Source organism: Camelus ferus, chromosome 8, assembly GCF_009834535.1.
Source record: "Camelus ferus isolate YT-003-E chromosome 8, BCGSAC_Cfer_1.0, whole genome shotgun sequence".
In the NCBI taxonomy this organism is placed as follows: Eukaryota; Metazoa; Chordata; class Mammalia; order Artiodactyla; family Camelidae; genus Camelus; species Camelus ferus.
Genome location: NC_045703.1, coordinates 4,427,789 through 4,448,735, shown reverse-complemented (window position 1 = coordinate 4,448,735; position 20,947 = coordinate 4,427,789). Strand labels below are relative to the sequence as shown.

General features: G+C 35.9%; 1 long non-coding RNA gene across 2 annotated transcripts in view; it reads right to left on the bottom strand.

The window, feature by feature from the left end:
- Positions 1–20,947, bottom strand: part of LOC106729935 — a 303,006-nt gene that overhangs the window by 18,505 nt on the left and 263,554 nt on the right. For both annotated transcript variants that reach the window (XR_004321765.1, XR_004321764.1), the window contains 2 exons: positions 20,338–20,527; positions 19,674–19,716 (listed from right to left, as the gene is read on the bottom strand). This is a non-coding gene — a long non-coding RNA (uncharacterized LOC106729935). The remainder of the gene's footprint in view (positions 1–19,673; positions 19,717–20,337; positions 20,528–20,947) is intronic.

Below are 20,947 nucleotides of genomic sequence, written 5' to 3'. Positions count from 1 at the left end.
TTTAACTGCATTAAATTTATAAGCCAGTTTTGGGAAGAGTTCATCTTTAACATACTCAGCCTTTCCATCAAAAATATCATATACTTCTTCAGTTCTTTAGAACCTTTTTAAGGGCTTTTTAAAAAGTTTTATAATTCTCTCCAAATGGGTTTTTTACATATTTTAGTTACCTATTTATTTACTTGTTTATAGATACTTTATATTTTGGTTGCGTTAACAAGAGGGTTTTTTTCCTCCTGATTATCTGGTCTGCCAGTGTGCTGGAAATCAGTTTTTTCCAAACTTTTTAAACTGTAATATTGCAATAGCCTTTTAACTGGTTTCTCTGCTTCTATTTTTGTCTACTTGTAGTCTATTACCCTCACTTACCAGTGAGTTTTGAAATTTTTCTACTTATTTATTGTTTGATGTCTGTCTTCTCTGGCCAGAACTCAGCTCCCCGAAAGTAGAAACATTGTCTTTCCTTATCAACACTGTATCACTGGTGTCTTAAATAGAATGGGCCCCTCAAAAAATTGTTAAATAAGTTAATAAGTGAGTCCCATGTATTGTTAATATTTCAGAATGCATAAGTCTACACAAGGGTTTTCTTTTTTTTTCATAAATAAATAGATTGTCTTGGCTATTAATTAACCATCATAGGCCAAAATTGTGCAATTGCAAATCAAAGGATAATATTTATGGATAACAGGTAACATAAAAGGAACGGATGACAATTGGTTTATTCTCTTCTGTTCTCTGTATGCATTCACTTACAATTTATCTCTGAACATAGGGTAGACTAATACCATCAATCTCAAGTCACCTCATCCTATCTGTCATCCAATGTTCCAGCCCTCTATTGCATCTCTGCTGAGTGGATACAGGACTTCCACTGGAAGCCCTTCTGTAGCAGGCAGCACACTCTCTCCCCAGGTTGCCATTCTATCCTCAAGTAGCTCTAAATATATTAGAGCTCTTTATTCAGAACTAAATCTTTCTTCTCCGGAATCACCATCATCAATCTGAGCTCTGACTACCAGATCCTCAAAAAACAAATTTAACCTCTTTTAGCTTGATGGCTCTTCAAATATTTTAAGTAAGCTATTAGTCATATTAATTTTTCTCTTATAATCTTAAACATCTCTACTTTCATACTTGCAATCTTTCAGCGACTATTTCTTGAGTGTCTAACATGTGCTACACATAGCAGAGATGAATAGTAATTTGAGAAAACATTTCTTCTTGAATGTCATTATATGATAACTCCCCAAACTAAGCTTTAACCTTTCAGGATGTACTTGTCAACTTAAGAGATATTTAATAGAGACTTGGGGCTTCTTAATCCTAGCTACAAAAATGGGACTGTTTTTACCAAAAAGTGTGTAGGAATCTTGAACATTTTTTTTAAAGGAGTCTGTTTTTTAAAAGAGAGACTAAAGTGTTTAATCACACCAAAAATCAAGCTGTATAGAGGATCACATCTTTCCATTTCCTTCTAACATTCAAAATGATTTTGAGATAATTCCCCAAAGAATTCTGTCAAAATATCCTAAATTTCCAGGAAAGACCATCAGGTATATTTCATAAGTGTCATGTATTTTTTTTTTAAGCTGTAGACTGACTTAACCCTTTGACCAAGAAGTTTATTTCTTTGGGTAAAGAACTAAAACCCAAAACTGTACCACATTTCAGTCTTCAAGTTTGCCCCCAGTCATCCTTGTGAATTGAAAATACTTATCTAAATTTCCCAGAGTTCATCACTAAACTTATCAAAGCTTGACCTTAGCTGATTTTAAAGTTGAATAATATTTTTCAGAATGCCAGGTTAATTTAATCACATACCCATTTGGGACTGCCTGCTCTAATGCTCAGCTGTTAGTAAATTAGACTTAACATATGCACATACATGTCCCATTGAAATTGGACTGAGCTGACGTGCAGAATAAGAATCTTAAAAAGTATGATCATATACCCAGTGGAAAAAGATACTGAGCTGTAAACCATAGACTGCCTTGAAGCCCCAGATACTGAGAGCTGTATTACTCATTGTCATCAGCACATCAAAGTCCCCAGTGTCGCTAAGATTCTAATCATTGATCGCCATCTGTTTTCTCCCACTTCCTGTAGGCATTCGCTCTAATGTTTAATATATACCATATATCCCTGGTTATATATATGTCCTTGTGAAATATACAGTTTAGTGTGTGCCTATTTTTTACTAACTTACATAGAGGGTATTATGATGCAGTCTGGTATCTTGTTCAGTTTCTTGTTTTATTAAACAACATCTATCCAGGTAGCTAAATTTATGTAAAGATTTCCCTAGTTTGGCTATTTGGAAGGACTCACCAGACTCCATAGAGCATGTAGTTAAATGTCAGACAGACGAGTACAACCAAATAAAGAGAGTGCAAGTGAGAATCAGAGGTCCAGGAGACATCCCATGTGCAAGGAACCATTATTAGGAAAACTCAAAGGGAAACGTCCCAGGGAAGCCATCTCGTGTTGCTTCGGCCACATCAGCAAGCCTGGCTGCTTACCGCAGTAGGCTAGTTGCAACTGCTGTAGAGAAACTGACCCTGTGGGTCCCCAACACATCATAAATTCCCCTGCTCTTATCTCAGCCAAGAGTGAAAACCAGACACCCAGGTGCCCCTGAAATAAAGATAGAGTTTCTCAGCACAGTTATAAATCAACTCTACCTCCACAATATATATTTAGTTTATTGTTTCTAATTGCTTGATAGTATTTCATGGCTTGCATCTTTAAGTGTTATTTGATCATTCCCCTGGAGATGGACATCCAGGTTGCCTCCAGTTTCCAGCTACCTCAAACAACACGGTGACTGTACATTTCATACACATTCTCTTGTAGACCTGTGTGAGGTGCCCTGGGGAACTCAGGTGTAGAATTGCTAGGTCATCAGTAGGGCAATCATTTAGCTTCTCATCCACACTAAAGTAATTTTGAGAGTGGGAGAGGGCATTATTAACAGTTATACCGAACAACAGCGTGAACCAGAACCTGGGCAAACTGGGCTATAAAATCCTCTGAATCATAGGTGCATGCATGCACTTAATATACCTGCCTCTCCTCCAGATAGCATAAGGTACCTGTCTTCACTCTTCCTTGTCAACACATGGCATTTTAAAATTTTTGTCAGTTTGACACGTTCAGTGTTCCTTTTATTTACATTTATCTTCACATATGTATTAGCTATAGTCTTCCCTTTCTTTTTAATTTTGGATTCACAGCTTTTCTTTTTTTCTACTCTAAATACACAGTGGGTGTCAGATTTAAACTTAGATACTATTTTCCCTCAATTTATTACCTATCCATTAACTTTATCTTTGAACATAAATCCTTATTTTTGATATAGTGAATCAATTAGACTTTTACCTTTCAGTTGTGCTGCATGTAATTTGTTTAAGAAATATTTCCATCTTAGGGTCATAAAGATATTCTTCTGTATTTTCTTCCATTGGCTATATGGTTTGGCCTTTCATAATTAGGATGTTAATTTATAATTAGCATAAACTAGAGACCAAATTTTATTTTTTCTCTATATGAAAAACCCGATTTTGACTACAGAGTTCTTGACTTTGTTTCTAACACTTACTCTCAACGAAGAAATCTTTATCTACCAAACTCTTGTATTTTCTGAGTTAGTTAATGTTTTCCTACACTTGGCCTCTCTGTTTAGCCCTCACACTAAAAGAAACTATCTACACTCTGGGATTTAAAGGCACATGGTGGCAGCAGGACCCTGCTGTCACAGAATATAGGTTTCCTGCACTTCAGGAGTGTGCAGCCTGCCAATTTGGGGTTAGCACCTGTGCCTCTAATATAACTTGCAGAGGGACACATGCCATCTTAACACATGGGTATCCAAAAGGAGCCAAACAATTATTCATTTGGATGAAGATCAGTTTTTAGCTTTTTTTTCTTCCTGTAATACCCAGTTTTTGAAAATCCATCTCTCATTCTTAGATGGAGAAAAAATGTTACCCTCACAGATTTAGAAAGTAAAATTGAAGGTTTGCCTTCTTTTGAATTATATCAACAGTTTTTGTCATCTATTTTATCTTGGCCTATTAGCTAAAATTCTTTGTTGTTCCTTTAGGATTTATAGTGTAGACTTTCAGCTTACCACAGTCTACCTGCAAGTAATGTTCTATCACTTTACATACAGCAGGAGACATTGCAATAGTTAACTTCTATTTTCCCCTAAAACTTTGCACTGTTGTTATGCATTTTACTTCTCCATGTGCTCCAAGCCCTACAATATCTTGTTTTTATTTTTTTAAACAGTAAATTTTATTTTACAGATATTAAAATTAATTTAAAAATTATTCTTGATTTATCTATATTTTTACCATTTATGGTGCTCATTGTACTTTTGTATAAATTCAGGTTTTCATCTTGGATCATGTTCTTTCTACTAAAGGACATCCTTTAACATATCTTGTAATAATAAAATATGCTGGTCCTGAAGCTTTTAGCTTTCATATGTCTGAGAAATTCTTTATTTTATCTTTACATTTCAAAGATATTTTCCCTGAGTATAGAATTCTGGTGTTAGAATGTTGAAGATATTTCCCCAGTCTTTTGGCTGCCATTATTTCTGATAAGAAACCTGCTGTATTCTTATCTTTACTCCCTGTAAATGATGTCTGTTTTCTTTGACTACCCTTAAGATTTTCTCATTTCATTTTTAAGCAATTTCATTGTGATGCACCTTGATATAGTTTCCTTCATGTTTCTTGTGCTTGCTGTACAAGACGTCTTGGTTCTGTACATTTATACTTTTCATCAAATTTGAAAGTTCAACCATATTTCCTTCAAATATTGTTTGATCTACCCCTCCTTCAGGGACTCCTATTACATGTATATTAGGTAGCTTGAAAGTTTTCAAGAGTTATCTGGTGCCCTATTCATTTTTTTTTTTTTCTCTTTGTGCTCCGTATTGGATAGTTTCTATTGCTATATCTTCAATTTCATTAACCTGTCTTCTGCAGTATCTACTATGTGGTTAATTCCATTCATTGTATTTTTTTTTTCATCTCAGAAATTGTAGTTTTATCTCTAGAGGTTAAAGATGAGTCTTTAAAAAATATCTTCCATATTTCTAACATGCTCAGTTCTTCCTCTACCTTCTTAAACATATTGACCATCTTGTTTTCTTGCTTCCTTGTATGCTTGGTTATTTTTTATTAGATGCCATGTGCTGTGTATTTACTTCGTCAAATGCTTAATATTTTTGTATACCTATGAAAGTTATTAACTCAACATGATGCAATAGGAGCATTATGTAATCTTGCCATAAATATTTAACCTCAATTTAACCATCAGAAATTCAAATTCAGAATTTGGGATATTTTAGGAAATATGTTATGGTACTATCTTTAAAAAATTCAATTTTGTGAGAAGCAAAGACATAAACAACCCAGAAAGTCAGTCGTATCATTTTAGATAAAGATGACTTAAAGAGTCATAAAAGCCAACAGCAATGCATGAACCTTGATTATATCAAAAAGAAATCAGTTTCAAAATCATTTTGCACACAGTTGAAAAAGAATTATATATGAGATTCATATTATGTGACATGTTATTATTATTGTCTTCTTGAGGTATAATAATGGCATTTTGGTCGTGCAAAGGAATGCTATTTTTCTTAAGATATTTATTCTGAAATATTTAGCTAAGAAATGTGATATCAGAAATATGCCTTCAAATAGTTAAGCAGAGAGTGAATGAGAGAGAGTGAGAAAGAATGAAAGAGCCTAAGTGAAAGAGAGGGAACACAAATATGACAAACCGTTAACAGTCATTAAAGCCAGTGAAGTGTATGCGGAACTCTTTTTAAGAATGTCCCAATCTTTCTATCCCTTTGAGAATTTTCAAATAAAAGGTTGGTAAGTAGGGACAATACCAAGACCAGATGGTTTTACAAGCAAGTTTCATTAAATCTTTTTTGAAACTCCTGTGATGAATACCAAAATCTTTACTACAGACTCTAAGGCTCTACGTGATCTGATACATTTCTAGAATTGTCAGATATTACACTTGTCCTAGCTCTGCGGGTTCCAGCCTTGCCTTGTTTCATCCACACACTTGACGTGTCATACTTCACAGCTCACTGAGGGGCCTTTGCAAGTCATTTCCTCTTTATGAAATAGTCTAGCCTTGCTCCTCCTGCTGCCTCATTTCTATTTTTCAGCTGTCATCTCATTTCTTACTTATTCAGGAGACACAAGATCAGATTCCTCCATTTTACTCTTAAAACATTCTATACTATTCCTTCCCTCTGGGGCTCTATATAAGTTGTTGTTTATCATTTATTCATGAGGTTATATGATTAGTATCTGTTCTCCCATTAGGTTTGTATGTCCCACATATAAAATCAGAGACCACATCTGTTTACTAACCAGTGTATCCCCAATACCTAGTACAATTCTTACATGTTAAAGGTGCTTATCAAATATTTATTTAGTTGGTGAATGTATTGGCAAAGTCCCTTCATTTCATAGGATTCATTTTCTTTGATTGTAATCCCTTTGAAATGTTTTTCTTTCTGTGGATTCTTCTTCTGTGTTTTCCATTATCTTTCCAATGCGACTAGTGCAGTTGGATACAGTTTGCATGTCTCTCCCTCGATGAGGGGGCATGGGTTCTATGACTGACAACACCATCTAGAACTATGGGGTTTGGATGGAGTATTTCCCAGACAAATGGGAGGGATATGTAAATCCTGTCTATATATATATATTTAGGAAATTGCATGGAAGAGCTAATAAATTAAGCTGTATTATGAATTAGGATATATAACAGAAGAGATACCTTCAACAAAAACTAAAATGGAAATATGCTTTTCTTCATGTCTGCACTATTTATGAACATATAATCAACACTCTTCCTGAAGAAAGAGTATAAATGGCTTCAAAGATATTAAGTAAATAAGGATGATCCACAAAAAGTGAATTTTTAAAATACAATTTTAGCAGCTGTTTAATGGAGAGTGAGTAAAAAGGTAATGGTAGCTCTTTTCAGCATTTCTGTCCTTTCAAAATAACTACTTATTGAGCAGCATGAGTATGTAAGTCATAGAACTTGTGCTGTGAAGCTCATGATAAATAAGTAAGAAACTCTGTCTTCAGAGAGTTTTCCATGTGGAGAAAGGAGCTTTGCTGACATAGCTACAGTGCATGGCAGAGGCTAATAACTTTACCTCCCATGGATTGAGCCTATGCAATTGTACCAGGCCCTTTACACATATTATCTTTTTTTAATTGACGTATAGTCAGTTTACAATGTTGTGTCAATTTCTGGTGTGCAGTGTAATAGCTCAGTCATATATGTATACATACGTACATTCATTTTCATATACTTTTTCATTATGGGTTACTATAAGATATCAAATATGATTCCTTGTGCTATGCAGTATAAACTTGTTATTTACCCATTTTATATACAGTAGTTAGTATCTGCAAATCTTGAACTCTCAATTTTTCCCTTCCCACCCCCTATCTCCCCTGGTAACCATAAGTTTGTTTTCTATGTCTGTGACTCTGTTTTTGTTTTGTAAATATATTCATTTGTCTTTTCTTTCTTTCTTTCTTTCTTTCTTTCTTTCTTTCTTTCTTTCTTTCTTTCTTTCTTTCTTTCTTTCTTTCTTTCTTTCTTTCTTTCTTTCTTTCTTACTGTTTAGATTCCACATATAAGTGATATCATATGTTATTTTTCTTTCTCTTTCTGGCTTACTTCACTTAGACTGACAGTCTCCAGGTCCATCCATGTTGCCGCAAATGGCATTATTTTATTCTTTTTTATGGCTGAGTAGTATTCCATTGTATAAATATACCACAACTTCTTTATCCAGTCATCTGTCAGTGGACATTTAGGTTGTTTCTATGTCTTAGCTATTGTAAATGGTGCTGCTGTGAACATTGAGGTGCATGTATCTTTTCGAATTAAAGTTTCCTCTGGATATATATGCCCAGGGATGAAATTGCTGGATCATATGGTAGGTCTATTTTTAATCTTTTGAGGAATCTCCATACTGTTTTCCATAATGGCTGCACCAAACTACATTCCCACCAAGAGGGTAAGAGGGTTCCCTTTTCTCCACACTCTCTCCAGCATACACATATTATCTTAATCTGTATAATAATCCTTCAAAGGAAAATATACATCAGCATTCTGGCATTTGCAAATGAATAAATTAAAGGATAGAGGACTTAAGAAATTTCCCTATGATTGCACAGTGACAGAGCCAGAATTGAAATCCAGATCTGTATGCCCCAGTCTGATGCACTGCAAGCCAAGTATATAAAAGTTTTGGGTGAGTCTGATGATCCTGGAAAGTATATATAATTCTCCTCTAAGCCAATGTTTCTCAGATGTGATGCTGTGCTGGGAAAGATCCCAAGGTCAAATTAGCTTGGGAAATGCTGCGTGTCGTATACTCTAAGGGCTCTGAGAAAGTTTTTCTGTAAAGAAACAGCTTTTTCATTGCTTAACTCAGCATTTCCTAAAAGGTACTTAAACAGGAAATTTTTATGTAACATATCCTGGGAAACTGTTCCAGGCAAGAAAGGAGCTATAAAGTCTTCTTTTGTTTGTTTTTTTCTTCTAAAGCAGATCTGGGTTTCAGAAAGGCACTTTTGTAGAGCGCTCCATGTTCTTTCTCACCTCTTTTTTCTGCTCTTTGCCTGAAACACCCATGTCTTTTATGTGATACGTGATGCATTCTCATCTATACATTAGTTCAAGTGTCAGATCATCTGTGAAGTCTTCTGTTAACCCTCCACCCACAGACATACACACGTGCAATACATACGTACACACACGTGCACACACAGAATAAGCACTGAGAGTTATAAAGTAATGAAATCATACTAAAGACCATTAAATTTCATGAGCATTTACTATAAAACCTGGCTCAACACATCACAAATGTAATTTAATACTCACAGTTTCCCTGTAGCTCACATACCATTTCTCTGATTCTCTGGTTTTCCTTGCATATTAGTGACAACTCCTTCATGGTCTACTTTGCTGGTTGTTGTCATTTCCACAAAGTCTAAATGTTGACCTACCCCAGCCTTTAGCAGTCCTACCATTGGTAATTTCATCACAATTCATGTTGAGTATTGTAGCTAAGAGTACAGGCCTTGGGCTAGACTGTCTGACTTTGAATCGCTGCTCAACTACTTTGTTAGATGTGCAACTTTGAGCTAATGGTCTATCCCTTCTCACTTCAGGTAGCTCATCTATGAAAATTGTGATCTTAACAGTACCTACACCAGAGAATTGTTGGAACATTAAATGAATTAATATCTGTAAAAGTGCTTAAAATAATGCCTGACATTATATGTGTTTGCTGATATTACTACTATACTCTAATGACTCATAAAACATATCTAGCCTGGACCTCTGCCATGAATTTGTGAATCATATATCCAACTACCTACAGTGTCTGTACTTAGAAGTATAATATACATCTCAAATTTATTACGTATAAAATAGAAACTCTTATCACCCTTAAGCCTACACCCAGTGGCAAAGGCTAAAAGGCTTGCAGGCATCCTTGAGTTTCTCTTTCTCTTAGATCATCTGTTCATCCGTCAAACCTAGATTGCTCTACCTTTAAGTTACCTCGAATCTTACCACTTCTTACTGCACCCATCCTAACCCTTGGTCCAAGGTTCCGGGATCCCTCACCTGAAATATTGTGCCAGCTTCCTAATTTCTGTCTCAGCTTCTGCCCTTGCTTTCCTATGGACTATATTCAAAATAGAAGAATGCTTATTTTAAAATGTCGATCAGATCATATCACTCTTCTGCTCATAAACTTCTGTGACTTCCTACTAATTAAGATCTGGAGTCCTTACAAAGCTTGTAACAGTTTTCCTAATCTGCCCCACCCAATCCCTGAAATTCTCTAATCTCATCTGCAATCTTCACTTCTTTAATTCCACCCTCACTGCTCCTGTCTCATCCTAGGTCCTCCAGCAGCTCAGGCATGCTCTTCTCTCAGGGTCTTTGCACTTGCTATTCCTTCTACCTGGACTCTTCTTTTCTCAGGCACCTGCGTGGCTCTCTCCTTCACTCTTCCAATTATTTTCTCAAAGTCCACCTTCCCAAGGCCTTCTTTGACTACCTTACTGAAAACTGCCAACACCACTCCACCCCAGATGTCTTTCTCTTCATAATTTTTTTCCCTAGAATTTAAGACAATCTGGCACACTATAGCTTTCATGCATCTGTTTCTTTATTGTTCAACTTTCCCTCTAGTTTATAAACTCACTGAAGAGTTGCATTTTTATTTCATTTGTCTATTGCATATCCACAGCACTGAGCAGCATATATGCACAAAATGGGCACTTAAGAAATAGTTTCAGAATAAGTGACTCTCCTGCACATGATGGATGAAGAGAGAGTGACTCATAGAAATAAGTGATTTGCTCTGAGCATACAAAATTTGCTTGAGGCATCCAAGGTCAGACCACAGAATTTGAGGATGCAGGTCAGTATCTAGAGTGCACATGGTTAACCAATATGTAATTTACAGAGAATAGTATTTGAGTAGTCACGTCCATATTCCTTTTCCTCACTAGAAGGTGACTTCCTTGAGCACAGGAACCGGTTTAGACATCTTTATAGCTTTGGTACCCAACACAGTGTTGGGATCACAGAAGCAGTGTTGTGCTGGGGCAGCAACTCCAGCTCGAGAGAGTCCACGGCATGCATCTCTTCCAACTCTGCTCTCAGTGACATATATTGGTAGCTTGGAATTGGCCTTAGTGGAAGTATTTATACCATGGAAATCACTAAACACTACAAGTCAAGACTTTTCCCCCAGAGAGCTGGTTGTTAAATATTTACCTGCGTACAACTATGTAAAAGATACTTTTAAAACATGCTGCATGAGTGAATGTATTGGTGAGTGAAACATATAGGGGAGAGGTTTTATGCCAAGACATCTTTTAGTACACTGGTGATACAGAGAACGGGAAAAGAAGGTGGATGCTGGTGATTGGTAACTTTCAATGAACATAATAAAACAAACACATTAAAAAATAAAATCCTTGTGATAGAACATAGTTCAATTTCCTACTCCATGAGGGAATTTTATACAAAAAATCCTGAAAAGAGGATATCCAGAAATTACCAAAAATAAAAACTTCCAAAGAGAGAGAATCAAAAGAAATCAGCTAAAGTTCTACTTCTTTCTAGGACAAAAAAAGTAGATTCATGTTTCTTTCCAAGTGTATTATCCCACATAATGTATTCTCAATCTGTACTTTATCACTATATGTCTGTGAATGCATCTGACTCTTCCATTAGGTAAGTGCATGCTAAATATTTTTAAACCACCATTTCTTTTAAGAGAATCACCTCCATATAAAAATATAAAAATGTATAAAACTGAGCATACAATTTCCAGAGGAGCATAGTCCTTCAAAGCACCCTCCATAAGCCTCAGGTTAAAGACTAGGAATACAGTGCTAGAATGAGAGAACCCCAGGAGCTGACTGTCTAATTCATTTTCTATTTCCAGCAAGTGTCAGGCACATTGACAGTTTAAAAAAAGGAAACAAAGGAAAAAAGTAAGACTTGTAAACTGAGTAAAGAGGCAGAATGAACAGTCAGTCACTTTAGATGCCTATTACTACCCCTTGGATCTTTTTTTTTTCAAAACAACTCCCATTTAGTTAGCTATTTACTTCTAAAGTGTGATTTTCAAAACCTGTCATTTTCAGATCACCCTCCTCTAAGAATTCTCCACTTTTGACCATTTGTAACATCAAACTCCATGTTCTTGATTGGTAATTGAGAACATTAAGGTTTATTGTCCACCCTCTTTTTTTCCTGGAATATACTGTTCTTTCAGTTCAGGATTCCATGCACTTTCCAGGCAGTTTTGTTATCACCCATAATCCACAGTGTTCTTTCATTTAGCTAAAATGCTAGATCTTGTCCACCTGAAATACTACTTAGCTAGGGCATTCCAATTTTCTATTTGCCCAGTGGAGTTTTAAACCTAACTCTCTATTTTTACTGTTTAATTCCATTATCAGTTTCAACCCACTGTTCCAGTCTGTGAAACTCTGCAGATTACGTAACATAATAGCTTGAACTCCCCATTTAGATTCATCCCCCAATTCATTAAATGTCTTAAATAATATCATGTCATTAAGTAGTTGATTAAAAATGATATAAAGAAAGGTCCAATAATATAAATCAGAGGCCTCCTGCAGTTTGACATTTAACCAGTATTGTCTGGTAGGAAGAGCGTATCAGCAAAAGATTCAACAACCTGCCTAGTAATCTCACCCATATACATTCATCTTAACCACAAGGGTATCTTAGGAGTTATTTCCAATGTGTTGCTGAAATCCAGGTGGTTCGGATGAGGCATCACATCATCTGTGAAACTTTTCCCTAAGATTCAAATGTACATACCTCCTTGATGTTCCCATGAAATTTTGTGCGAGTCCCCAACATAGTCCTTACCACAATATACCGAAGTTTCTTTTATATCTGGCTTCCTAAGTATTGTGAGGCCTATGGAGAATGAGCCCAGGCTTTCTTTACCTCTACATTCTCAGAGCCCTGTGCACAACCGTTATTCAATAAATATTTGTCAAACTGATGAGTAAATAATAGATTCTCATATGCCATCTTAAGATGTGGAGTCTTGTGTATATATAAATGTGCAGTTTTCTCTGGATTTATTCTAGGATATAAATCATTAAAAATAACTCACAACAATTCAGGGGATTTGACAAGCCAGTTCACCTCTTTGTGCCTCTTTTAAAATATTCTTACTATTTTAAATTCGCGCACGTATGGAGCGTGTGACTTGGTTTTATTACAAAAAGATAATTTCCTCCTTTTAAGCTAAAATTGCCCATGCTGTTGTGGTTATTTCTCTTTTCATTCTTTGATATTGCACCTTTTGTATTTTTTTTAAATGTCAAAAACAGTAGCTCATTAACCCTCTTCAGAGAAAAGGTGCCAGTGTTTCCATTCATACACCTAAGACTTGGAGTCCCGCTTTCAAAATCATATGAAAATGATAAAATGCAATAAAATCTTAACATTCCTGAACATTTATGCCCTCTAGTATACACAATTTACATTGAACTTTCTGTTCTTTGCCCGATACTTATAAATTTATTCATGTATTTGGAGAATAAAATGCCATTATCCTATACCTACTTCTTATGGCCAAATACAGATCCATTTTTTTTTCCCAAAGTCAATTCATTAAAGGAGATACTCACTGATGAAATATCCAGTGTTCCTGCACACAGGTGGAGTAATTAATATCTATTATAGACTGAAAAACTCAATGGAAGGAGCACAAAGTGACCTTGTACCTGATGTGCAATCTTTATTAACTGAATTCTAAGCTACCCCTTGAGATTTTTATGCAGTCTGCAACAGAAAGTTCAGTGTAATGCCAGTAAATCCTCTTGCAGTTGTTAGCTCATTCTGTGAATGCCAGAGTTGGGTGAAAATTGATTTCATTTGTTTGTAATCCAGTATTAAAGGGGCAAAAGTGATCTTCTTTTCACCATCTTACCATTTACATTACATGGAAAATAATGTTTCCAAGGAAAATCAGGGGAAAATTTTAATAGCAATGAGTGCATTAGAGATTAGTGTGTTTTCCATTTTTTAACATCTTATCATATAATGTCTGCAAAGAAATTATTTTGAATTAGAAACTAATACATATTTATAAATATTTTTATTGAACAAAACCATGTTTAAGATGGCTTTATAGGGTCCAAGAATACATCATAAATAATTTAATCCATGCCCCCAAAAAGTCAGAATCTAACAGGGAAACAGAATATTGAGAACTTACCCATAATACAAGGTAGAGTGAGGGAAACACTTTGATATCGGTCAGAAACAATGCTGCTGTAGCACAGAGGAGTCAATGATGAAATTTGGTAAAGTGGCAAAGATTTGAGTTGAGCATTAGAGTATCAAGTAGTTTTACAAGTTTTAAGGAAGATCCTAAGCAAAAACAAAATTACAGGCAAAGGCTCTGGAAATATCTAAAGATATAAAATAATTGGGAGCTGGAGTGCAGCCCTGGGTGACTGGCATACAGTGAGGAGTGATACAGATGAGCCTAGAAATGAAGAAGGGGGCTACAATGTGAAGACCTTCCTTTCCAAATCAAGCTATTTGGATATTAGCCTCCAGGCAACGAAGAACCGCAGACAGTACCTAGAAGTTGTGTGTGTTTCCCCCAGGATACCAAATTTGAAAGGAAAACATCTTCACGTTACATCAAAGAAAGTAGCTCGAGCTTATATTCCCACATATCCAGCTGCACTGGAAAAAAGTGACATGCCACACAAGCCAATAGACATCCTGTGTTAAGATGGGAAAGTATTTTGAGGAACTGACAAAAAACCAGAGCGACTAGAACAAAAAGAAGGCGGCTAAGAGAGTTGTGAGAGGAATCTAGGTTCCCTCTTGTTCCCCTAAAGCCTTGGGCTGTTTCAAAATAAGTCAAAAGGAGACACATAACTTTCAGCCTGCTTTCAGCCCTCCAATAGCAGCTAAGGCTGTGAACGAAGAATGGCCTAAACCTTTGAATGGGGGGTAGGGGAGGAGCCCAGTGAGCATTTCAGAAATATTATCATGCAACAGCATGATTTAGGAAGATTTTAAGTTCAGTCAGGGCAGATGTATGTTTTTTGATGCTTCCTTTCTTTCTCTCTGCCCTCAATTTCCATCTCCCAGGTAAACTGAATTCTTATTGCTGCCTTCTTGTTATTCAAGGACTCATCCCTACAGTGTTACCCAACTACCCTCCTTGCCCAAATCCAAATGAAATCTATGAGGAATGTGTTCATTTCCTAGGGCTGCCATAACAAATTACCATGAACTACGGGTGGCTTGAAAGAAGAGAAATTAATTCTCTCATAATTCTGGGAGTTTGAAGTCCAAAATCTAAGCAGTGGCAGGACCAGGTTCCCTCCAACGGCTCCAGGAAGAATTTTTCCCTGCCTCTTCCAGCTCCTGATGGTTTCCAGAAATCCTGATGTTCCTTGGTTTGTGGCCGCTTAAACTCCAGTCTCTGTGTCTGGCTTCCTATGGCCTTCTTTCTTGTGTGTCCCTGTGTCTCCAATTTTTTTTCTCCTTATACGAACACCAATCACTGGATTTAGGGTTCATCCTAATCCAAGGTGAACCTCATCTTAATTTCGTTATGTCTGCAAAGACTATTTCCAAATAAAATACCATTCACAGTTACTGGGAGTTAAGACTTCAACAAATCTTTTCGAGAACATAATTCAATCTACCTGGGGCTAGGGGGTAGAGGGTGGGGTGAGGGGGCTAATCTCAACTAGGTGGCTAAACCACCTGATTAAATCAATTTATATCAAAGTCAGAATTACTCTAGGGTTCATTTGCATTTTTAACAAGGACTTTGTAACACAGATGTATCAATACTGAATAGACAGGTAGGGATCAGAGCATTCCTGGAACCTGCTTTCTGTCCAGAGCTTCCAGCTCCTCAGCTTCAGCAAACCCAGGACCCAGTGTTCCCCTCCCTACCCACTCCTTGGAGTGGATCAGCTACAAAAATGAAGAGGAGATACTCATGAAGAACACTTAGGTTGTGTATCTTATTTCTTTACCTTTAGTAATGTTTCCACTTTTACGATAAATATTTAAATGTTTTCCTTGGATCAAATTATATGAATAATGGCTTTGTGCTTCATTTTCATTTTCCCATAATAATGTGCATTTAGATATGCTTGTTTCCCATGCACGGTCCCTATATAAGGAACATATATGAAAACATGAAGGACATTCATGCAAAAATTTGGGCAACAGAAAATGACACAAATATAAACGGTTTTGATAGGCCTGGATTTCTTTTCTTCCAAAATACTTCCTAAGTGTGAGTAAGAAGACTGAATAGGAGCAAAGTAAAAGCGTCTTTACAAAGTTTAAATCAGGTAATCTGGACTCGTCTGTGCTTGCTTGAGAAAGTCAATTTTCATTCATAATCATGGCACACTCACCTCTGAATGGGGTAAGGAAGAAGATGTTGGTACCTTTATTGAGGCCATTAAAATCCTGAAGTTCAAGTTTTAAAATGATTCAAAAGGTGATGAATGTATTTTAAAACAAAATACGTTTCCTTGTATACAATGAGTCAGAATACAGCTTTCTGATAAAAGTGCCCTATGTTCTGAACAATATAATGAATTTTATTTTTTAATAACTTGGTTTATTCATAAATTATATGCTATCAATACACAGCTCAAACCATTGTATTTAGCTAAAATTGGAATACATGCTTTTTCTTTACCAGAACATTATTTATTTGAGAATGAGAATTTGATAAGAAATTTTGATTTTTAAAAATCATTCCTCAATCTGAACTTTAGAAAAGAAGAAATACATTATTCTAAGTTAAGTTATCATGGTATAAAATATCCATTTACATTTTTGTTAGGATTAGCTTTTCTTCTTTGTTGATTATTTAAAAGAACATCATGCTAAATTTTATTATTTTGATTATTGATTTCCCAAGAGAATTTAGTCTGAATTTAAAAGCTACAGATTAAGTTTTGTAATTAAAATTTATGGTAAAACATTTATTTTTCATGCAATTAGTTTACACTTAAGGAAAAACTTTAATGGTTATTTAACTAATCTTGAGTTTCTATAGTCCCTTTTATCGTCTTAACTGTTTTGAACACTCTGGAACTGACCTAGCAGTGATTTTTCACAGCATGGACCCTAAACATCTGTCACAAGTTCCACTGGAGGGTAGAGGGTTTGTTATATATGGAAATTCTGGACCCTACCTCCTACCCACTTATCGGCATCTCTGGAAATGTAGTTCATGAGCCTACTTTTAATAAGTCATCTCGATGATTCATATGCTTATTAGTGTTTGAGAATCCAGTATTAAAAGGACAGATTAGTAGATCTTAACCTTTTCAACCACTTTTCACACTAGTGATCTCTAAGCTCTACAGTACACTGGGAGAACCTGTTCAGTGACTGTCAACTTCTTCCAGAGAAAGTCATCCAAGGGGCAGAAGAAGATAGAAAGCCTAGCCACCTCCCAATGCCCCCAGAGTTCTGGGAGCCTGGTCAAAGGTAGCAGGCAGAACGTTTAGAGCCCAAGAGAGTCACTGACTCCACTTCCCTTTCCTCCCTCTTGCCCTCCCAACTGTCCTCCTTCAGAGATCAAAACACCGTGTGATCAAGCAAGAAGTATACTGGCTTCAGGCGAGCAGCCACTGGAGCTCAGCCCAGTGCTCATCCTGTCCATCAAAGCCCCTGGGCTACTGTCTGACCTGTCTCTCCCAAGTCCATCAATCACAAGTCTGGGCTTATCATTCATTGTATTTATTACCCCAAAGCTAGAGAAATGAGATGAAGTGCTTAAACTTCATTGGTTCAGTTTAAAGATAGGAAATATCAAACCATTTTAGACTTATATCTCAATGGAATTTTTAAAAAATAAGTTACTGTGGTCTAAACCAGAAGGCCACAACCTATGGTCAAGAGCCAAATCTGGCCTGCTGCTGGCTTTTGCAAATACGGGCTTAAAGGAATACGGCCATAGCCATGTGTTTATGTATTACTTGTCTGCTTTCATACTACAGCAGCAGTGTTGAGGAGTTGTGACCGGAACTGTAAAATAGATGAGTACCTATAGAACATCCTTGACATTACCTCTTGGCCTGCAATGCCTAAAAATATTTACCATCTGATTCTTTACTGTACAGTTTGCTAGTCCCTGGTCTAAATCAAAATATTCATGACTTATTTTCTCTGGTTTCTGAAGGCAAAATATTCACGAATTGAATTCCATATAAAATTCCACATAGAAATAGAAAACCTGGATAGACTAGTATTAGTAAAGAGATAGAAACAGTAATAAAAAATCTCCCAATGAAGAAAAGCCCAGGACCAGATGGCTTCACTAGTGAATTTTACCAAACATTTAAAGACTAATAAACAGCAATCCTTCTCAAGCTCTTCCTCAAAAATTGAAGAGAAGGAAACACTCCCAAAGCCACTTCAAGAGGCCAGCATTATCCTAATACCAAAATCAGAAAAGGACACTACCAGGAAAGAAAAGTACAGACCAAAAACCCTGATGAATATGGATGCAAAAATTCTCAGTAAGATACTAGCAAACCAGATTCAGCAGCACATTTAAAGGATCATTCACAGTGATCAAGTGAGATTTATCCTTGGGATGTAAGAGTGGTTTGACATCCACAAATTAATCAGTGTGACACACCACATTAACAGAATGAAAGAAAAAAATAATATTATAATCTCAATAGACACAGAAAAAGCATTTAACAAAATTCAACATCCTACATGAAAAAAACCCTCTTAATAAATTAGACATAGAAGGAACATATCTCAACATAATAAAAGCCATATATGACTAGCTCACAGCTGATAACATATTCAATGGTGAAATACTGAAAGATATTCCTCTAAGATTGGGAACAAGACAAAAGTACCACTCTCACCACTTCTATTAGTCATGGTACTGGAAGTCCTAGCTAGAGCAATCAGACAAGAAAAAGATATAAAAGGTATCAGAATTGAAAAGGAAGAAGGAAAAGTGTCTCTGTTTGCAGTTAACATGATTTTATATACAGAAAATCCTAATGGCCACGCCAAAGAACTGTTAGATTTAAGCAACTCATTCATCAAAGTTGAAAGATAAAAAATTAACATACAGAAATCAGTAGCATTTCTATACACTAACAACAAGTTTTCTGAAAAAGAATTAAGGATATTCATTCCGTTTACAACAGCATCAAAAACAATAAAATACTTAGAAACAAATTTAACTGAGGAAATGAAAGATCTACTTTGAAAAGTACAAGATATTAATGAAAGAAATCAAAGAAGACACAAATAAATGGAAATATATCTTGTATTCACAGATTGGAAGAATTATATTGTTAAAATGACCATACTACCAAAAGCTATTTACAGATTCAGTGCAATCCCTATCAAGATTTCAAATGGCACTTCTTACAGAAGTAGAAAAAACACACCAAAAGCAAAGAAATTCTAAGAAAGAAGAATAAAACAGCAATTCTACATCCAAAGGAAATGAAAATGCCAACTGGAAAAGATATCTGCACCTGCATATTCATAGCAGGATCATATACAATAGCCAAGACGTGGAAACAACCTAAGTGTCTACTGATGGATGAATAGATAAAGAACTTGTGATGTCTATGTGTGTATGTATATATATATATATATAAATAATGGAATATTATTGATCCATTAAAAAATTAAGAAATCTTGCCATTTTCAATAACATGGATGGACCTTGAAGGTATTACGCTACGTGACATATGCCAAAGACGGACAAATACTGTATGATCTCACTTATATGTGGAATCTAAAAAAAACAAAACAAAAAAAAACCCAAAAAAACCAAACTCAGAAAAAGAGATCAGATTTATGGTTACCAGAGATGGAGGGGAGGGGGAGGGAGAATTGGAGGAACTTAGTCGTAAGGTGCAAACTTCCAGTTATAAGATAGATAACACTAGGGATGTAATGTACAACATGATGATTATGGTTAACACTGCTGTATGATATATAGGAAAGTTGTTAAGAAAGTGTATCCTGAAAGTACTTACCACAATGGGATTTTTTTTCTTTTTTCTTTTCTTTTTATTTTATCTACAAGAGATGACAGCTGTTAGTTAAACCTATTGTGGTAATCATTTCACAATATATATAAATCAAACCATCATGATGTATGCCTTAAACTCATGCATTGATGTATGTCAATTATTTCTCAATAAAACTGCCGGAAAAAAAGATTCCTCATATACATGTTAAAACATACTATATTCTTTTCTCACTAACTAGCATAAGATAATCATAAATATGTGGGAATAACTGCTCTTATTCCCAATAACCAGCATAGCACCTGTCATAGTAGGAACTCAATAAATATTTTGTTAAATAAATAAATCTTTAAAAAGTGTGTACATTCTGCTTTATATTTATGATATATCTGTATTTTGGAATTTAAAAATTTCCCCAAATCTTTGAATAAAACAAATGCTCTAGGAAGAATGCACAATGAGCTTTCCAGGGCTGCTTCAGGCCCCAGGTGGGAGAAGCCCAGTAGTTTGCCCTGAAGGGTTCTGCAGATTTTAAGAGAACAAAACAACTCTCTATCCCTCAAAACTTGCACATTGAAAGGTATTTCTATGGATAAAATATATGTATAACTAAGGACATATCAATTTCAAATCATGTCATATCATATCTTCTAGTATAACAATTACTAACCTGCATTCCAAGCATAAGATGTATTTTAAGTCCTCACGACCTTGGTGTTTGTTAGTGGTCTAGAGTGCTCCTCACTCCGTCTCCTGCAGCAACTCAGTGAGTAGGAGAGCCTGCATGTGTCAGGGCCAAGAGTTTCTCTTCATCACCCCGAGTCTGTTCTCTGAAGTTCACAAGGGTCTGTATCATATTCCTGCAAGGAAGAAGGATCAGGACAAGTCATCCAAGCCAGCTACTTAAGAGGGAAGGGAAGAAGAGGAAAGTTCAGCCTGTGAATGTACTCAGACAATGAAAATAACCAAGGAGCTATGTAGCAGCAAGTGCACGTCAGACTCTGCTCCCACAGCCCACTGTTTCCTTCCAGCCTCGGCCAAGATGTGGACTCAGGGAGATGACCTTTAAACCATCTGGCCCAGAATTCGCCCCACAGAAAATGGTCCAAAAGCATTCATTATTCCCCTTCCTCTCCCCTTTCTTCCATACTTGGCCTTGTACTTTTAGTTTCAGGATTCTTATTTCCATTTGTATCTAATATAAAGAGCAAACCAACGTATTATACTGTGAGAAAAATAATTATTCCTTTTCCATGATTATGCAAAAGGAATCCGTCACA